The sequence below is a fragment of the Sturnira hondurensis genome, unplaced genomic scaffold (genome assembly GCF_014824575.4).
Source record: "Sturnira hondurensis isolate 20B ecotype Veracruz unplaced genomic scaffold, ASM1482457v3 Scaffold0016663, whole genome shotgun sequence".
Lineage (NCBI taxonomy): Eukaryota > Metazoa > Chordata > Mammalia > Chiroptera > Phyllostomidae > Sturnira > Sturnira hondurensis.
In genome coordinates this window covers 15,120,933-15,127,277 of record NW_028089294.1, presented here as the reverse complement: position 1 = coordinate 15,127,277, position 6,345 = coordinate 15,120,933, and positions in this window count along the sequence as shown.

Sequence of the window (6,345 nt, the reverse complement as noted above, 5' to 3'; positions counted from 1 at the left end):
GGATGGGGGGAGGGTAATGCTGTTACAAGGTTGCAGGGATGAGGAGAGATTGTGAAGTGCATTTAGGAAGATTTTTGAGGAAGCTGGCTAGCCTGGTTGGAAATCAGGCTAGCCTGATTTTATGTAGTAGTGTAAGATGGATAGAGATGGTCCTTAGTGCCAAGATGGGTGACCTGGACTTCACTGTTACCCTGGAATAGCATGTTCGGACTGTGAGTCTAGTCTTCGTGTGCAGTCGATTCAGGGCAGAGAGTCTAGAGGATAACTGGTTAAAGGGCTCAATCTAAACATGCAGTGAGAAGGGCTGGGACTAGGGCGGTGGCAGTGGGAATAGAGATAAAGGAACAAATTGATGATAAGGAATCAGTAGGATTTAGCAATAAATCGGATTTAGGGATGGAAGTGGAAAAACTTCTCCAAACTGAGTAGGTTGATTCTTTTGAAATACAAAGCTCTTCAGAGACCCGCTTCAAATTCCTTAACATAGTTTAGCAGGCCCTTCATGCTCGAACCGATTCTAGCAAATCCGTCCCACTGAACATTTTCACTGCAACTCAGAACTTCGGTGTATCTTCGGGTTCCTTCCAAGCGGTGCTTTCTCTCTCTGTGCTTCCACTCAGAGATCAAACTACCGCCCTCTCCTTTGTCATCGCTTCCCTCGGGAAGTCTTCTCCAACATGCCTGCACTAGTGTGGGTCCAGGTTGTCTTTTTTGTTTATTTAACTGTAGAGAGGTGAAAGATGGGAGAAAGAGAGAGAGAGAAACATCGAAGTGCAAGAGACACATCGCTCGGTTGCCTTTTGCACGCCCCCGGCCCGGGGACCCAGCCCGGAGCCCGGCCTCGCGGCCCGCAGGCGGGAGCGCGGCCCCTTGAGCCAGGCCAGCAGCCCTGGCTGATTGGTCGTTCCTGACGGACTCGACGAAGCCTGTGCGAAGGCAGAAACCTCATTCAACTTGCCGTGGTACATAAACTCAGCATCCTTACCACATCTCTTTCATGTGCTCAACAGTATTTAAATATTCGTTTAAATATTTGAATGAACACCAAGGTTTTGACTCTGAATGACAAACCGGTGGAGCCATTATCAGAAAATGGTGTGGCGGTGAGGAAGGTACTAGTTTTGGGAGAAAATGATGGGTTCAGTTTAAGGTGACACCTGAATATACAAACACTGAAAATATGGAAGTTAGACTATGAGAGTAGAAGATGTTAATTAGGCCTGTAGTGAACTTATGTGAGATTTCTGACATGAACCTCAAAGAGATCTCTGACAAAGTCAGTGTGTAAAGAACACAAGCTCCTTTTTCCCCCCTAAGAATGAGAAAGGCGTGAGTTTTGACATTATACTTATATGGTCTCTCACATGTTACTCATTCTCTCTCAGGCTTAGTTCCTCATCTGTAAAACAGATGTAGAATATCTACTTTTCCAGATTGCTTTAAGGCTAAGAGGAGCTGAGTGTGTATCGTTTTATCGTTACTCAACCAAGATGACTATTAAGTATTCATAAACACATGCTAAAGAAGAGACGGAAGGAATGTTAAATTATTATGTTCACAAAAAGAAATAGGAGATTGCCTGAAACAAAACGGAATAAAAATAAGGAAAAAAGAGGAAACGAAAACATGACTGAAAGAAAAATAGGCACTGGGAGGGCAGTGGCGTCTCAGGGGAAATGAGGACAACCAAGGGTTGATGGACAGAGGTGGGACCAGCAACAACGAATATGAAGATTACCTCTTCCTACTCCACCGCCATTTCCCAGAAGACACGATGGTGCGCTTCCGAGGACACACAGCTTTCATGCTCTGATAGGGAGCAAAACCAATTTTTTAACTAAAAAAAACACAAAACCTATCATGTTCACAGATTGATTTTCCTGAATGATTTTATTTCATGAATTTCAGAAATTGGATTAATCAAACATAGTAAAAGAAGAAGCTCCTGAAAATGTACTTTAGGGGCTGTCCTGAATGAAAAGGTCTCCAAAATATACACCGGGTTTATTTGACAGCAGGGGTTATAAAGGCATGGGATTTGGTTTGTGGATAGAAAAGAATTTTAAGCCTTTGGCAATTCTTACGTTTACAACCATGTATTCTGGTATTACCTATGCTTTATTTAAACAAATCACTAGATTGCTTATATTTTCCTATCTCTCAAATTGGTCAATGAAGATAGATTGAAAAATACTAGGCATTTTTAAAACCTTTTTTGTCTATTTCTATTAGCCATTCATGAGCCTCTTTCTGGTTACCTTTCATGAGAAAAGGGAGAAAAGAGAAGGTGTTTAAGCTAGTGGTTTTCAAACATGAGATATTGTGAACCATTGAGACATACATCTCCAGACCCAAAGGGATTCAAGGGACTCCAGGCAACATGCCTTAAAAATTAAATTAGCTTCAGAGTATAATATAACACCAATTCAATTTAAACTGAAACACAAGATCACTCAAAAAACATAAGGTTCTATATGTGTATATATGTATGTATGTATGTATATGGTGCTAATCCAGATGATTAAAAATATGCTAATATGCTTACATTATAAAACTTAAAGCCCAAAGTTTTAAAATTCTCATAGAACACACACAGTGCCTTAGAAATCTAAGACTCCCAGAGGTGAACAGACACAGACTGCATCTTCCAACCTGCATATGGAAGATGTTAAGCGAGGAGAGAATGAGAAAGAATTTGGAAAGCAGGTGCTCTCAGACCCTCCTCTACCCCAAACCTTTCCTGGGTTTCCTAATTCTGTTTCTGACCCTTCATGTACTTCCTTCACATCCTATTTCTGATGACATGAAGTCATAAAATATTACCTTTGGAAGCTCAGGGGTTTTGATACTATATTCCTTCCTGTGTGCAATTAAAGGTAAAATATTGGTCCAGGGAGGGGAGAAAAGTGTGGGGGCAAGATTTAGGGTTTAGATAAAAAGAATACAGATACTTTGAAGTTACCAGGAGAGAGAGGGGAAAGTAGTAAAGAGAGAGGGGAAATGTGGTGTTTATTTTATTAGTATTAAAAGCTTATTTTAAATCAAAAGGATAAAGAAAAGCTTATTTTTATTTTTAAAGCTTATTTTTAAAATTAGAGGACTAATGTCATTCATCAATACTTAAAATCCTTTAAAAAAATCCTTACCCGAGAATATGTTTATTGATTTTAGAGAGAAGACGGGAGGGAGAAAGAGAGAGAAACATCAATTGGTTGCCTCACATACCCACTGGACCCAGGGATCAAATACACAACCTAAGTACGTGAGCTGACCAGGGATTGAACCTGTAAACCAAGCCACCCAGCCAGGGCAAAAATTATCTCTTATGTTTTCAAACTGTTTAATCATCATTCTCTTTATTTTCTTCTAGAACTCTCATATTGTGGCTCTCAATTTATTATACCTCTCTCTTAGCTATACATTATATATCATTGGGTCTCTCTTCAATTATACCCAGTTTAGAGTTGTTCTAACTTTTTATTTTCACTATTTTGTTTATCTTAGTCCCAAACAAAGCAGGCAAGGAGTTCCTTCACTCGCTTTTGAGGAGGGCTTTGTCACTTTCTTTCCAAGTTTGTTCCAAAAATAAAAAGGTGCTCTTATCAGATTATTTCTTTAGATTATTTCTTTCTTGCCTTTTCTCATTTATTTTCCTAATATTTTCCCTGGAGAGTGTCTCTTTTTTTCTCCCAGAAGTAAGAAACTTTGTAAAAACAAAGATTAAATTTCAAACTGAAAAAGCCAGACTTTAGGTAAAGGAAGAAAAATAACACCTATGTTGGAAATCTTCAACTCTTACTGTTAAAAAGTGACATAACTTGAAGTGGAAAATCATAGGATTTATTGTCCAATTTCCTATCTTCTGAGGCTGGATAGTCTGAGAAAAGGAGAGTTCAGTCTTGTCCAGACTCTTCTCCACTTCCTTCCCTGTTAGTTGAATTTCAGTTTAATTTCTATCCTTTAAAACCCAGGTCAGACAGGCATCAGTCTTGTTGTCTGAGAAACTTTATAAATTAGTTTCCTGTAGCTGCTGTAACAAATCACACCACAGGTTCGGTGGCATAAACACCACAAACTGATTCTCTTACAGTCCTGGAGGTCAGGTTGCTGAAATCAGTTTCACTGGGGCCCTGGGGAACAGTCCATTTCCTTGCCTTTTCTAGCTTCAGGAGGCTGCCTGCATTCCTTGGCATCACTCCAGCCTCTTGCTCACCTGGTTTTACTTCTTTGTGTTCTGTAGTCAAATATTCTTCTGCCTCCCTCTTTCCTGGGCACTTAAATTACCTTTAAGGCCTATCCTGGTAATTCAGGATAATATCCTGATCTGGAAATCGTTGATTTAATCATATCTATGAAGTCCCTTTTGTGGTATGAGGTAGCATTGACAAATTGACAGAGGCGAGGACATGGTTAGCTTTGAGGGTCATTATGCCTAGCACATCTTCCCAGGTATTTTTTGTCTGAGAAGGCAATCATATCCTTATCTATTCAGCCTATGGAACTCTACATATACATCTGTCGTTGCACCTGTTAAGTATTTGTAATTTTTTAACACTTTTCTTTTGGTTTGGTTTTGTCTTTTTTTATTTGTTTTTGTTGGGTATTATAACTTTTTTGTTTGCACAGATAACTTCCCAAATAAATACGAACCTTTAAGGACAGGAACTTTGTCGTATTCATTTGTTACCCTACTGCCTAGCCTGATGCCTGACACATAGTCAGCACCAATTAAGTATTTATTTCACAGTGAAATAAAGGAGTGTTAGACCATTAGTCCTAGAAAGGACCTCCAAAGCCTTTCCTTACAATCTGATCTATTTTTACAGGAAATAATTTTAGATTTAGGAAAGTCATTGTTATTATTTACAACAAAGGTAAATTAACTGCATGAAGTCAACTATAAAAGGTTTATATTAGAGTTTTTAGTCCAAGAAAAGCTGTACAGTGACCTGGGAATTATTTTATTTATTCATTTTTATGCTCACCTGAGGACATTTTTTTTCATTGCCCTTTAGAGATAGAGAGAGAGGAAGGGAGAAAGAGAAACATCAACTGGCTGAACCTGCAACCCAGGCATGTGCCTGATGGGGAATCAAACCCACAACCTTTTGGTTATGGGGTGATACTCTAACCAACTAAGCTACACTAGCCAGGTATACCTGAGAATTATTTTAAAGGTACAATATCCCTGTGAGATAAATATTACCTTTATGTCGGTAAAACACAGATAAAAATAATAAATTTGATTTTGCCCTGATTGGTGTGGCTTAGTTGGTTAGGGATTGGCCCACATAGTGAGAGATGGCCAGTTCAATACCTGAGCAGGGCACGTGCCTAGGTTGCAGGTTCAGTCCCTGATCAGCGTACATAAGAGAGGCTACTGACTGATGTTTCTCTCTCACATTGGTGTTTCTCTCCTGTTCTTTCTCCCTCCTTTCCCCTCTCTCTAAAAATAATCTTTAAACATTTTTTGACTTTAACAAAATTGAATGCAATTGTGGAAGTCAAATAATCTGAGGTCAATTCTTAATTTAGGTGGGCTGTTTGTTTTTTTATTTCCCAGTGCCCCTATGTATTTATTATGATTATCTTAGAGGTTGACTCAATATCTTATGACATGACAGAGGTATAGAGCTAAATAATGTTCTTATTTCATAACTTAAATAATGAATCTCAGAGACCTAGTTTATGAGGCAATGTCTCAAGGAATCATTCCTCGACAGGGAGAAGGCATGAGCTGGGGCGATGGCTATAGGCCAGGCTACCTGCATCAGAATCACCTGGGAAGATTCTCAGACATACAAATACTCAAGCACTCCCCCCGCGTGGGGTTCAGATCTGCTGAACCCAGGGGAGACCTGGGGGTGTGTATGTTTTAGAGCACCTCAGGTAATTCACAATTATCAAGAAATCTAGGGTTCTGTTCATTTGAAGCTCTGCAGAAATGTAAATGCCAAGCTTGAGGCAAAGGAGCATTTTTGTTCCTTTGGCTTACGCCTTCCATTCAAAAAGATGCTCTTTTTGAAGAAAGGATCCACATTGTGTCCCTTAGAAGAGTGATGAGATTGGAGGTATGATTAGTGAGTCTCACACTGAGGAAGAAAAGCTTGGAGCAGAAATCCAACAGATTTTTCAATTGCCTGAATCTATGGAAACCAAAATCTTGAAAGATTCTGGGCAGTTTTATTGAAGTATAATTTTTACACCATAAGATTCACTCACTGAATTCAGTGATTTTTAGTACATTTATAGATTTGCACAACCAGCATGTCACAATGCAAGCTATAGTTCTCCTGGAGATGAGGTCAACAGGTTGTTTTGGAAGCATAGAATTAAACAAAGAGC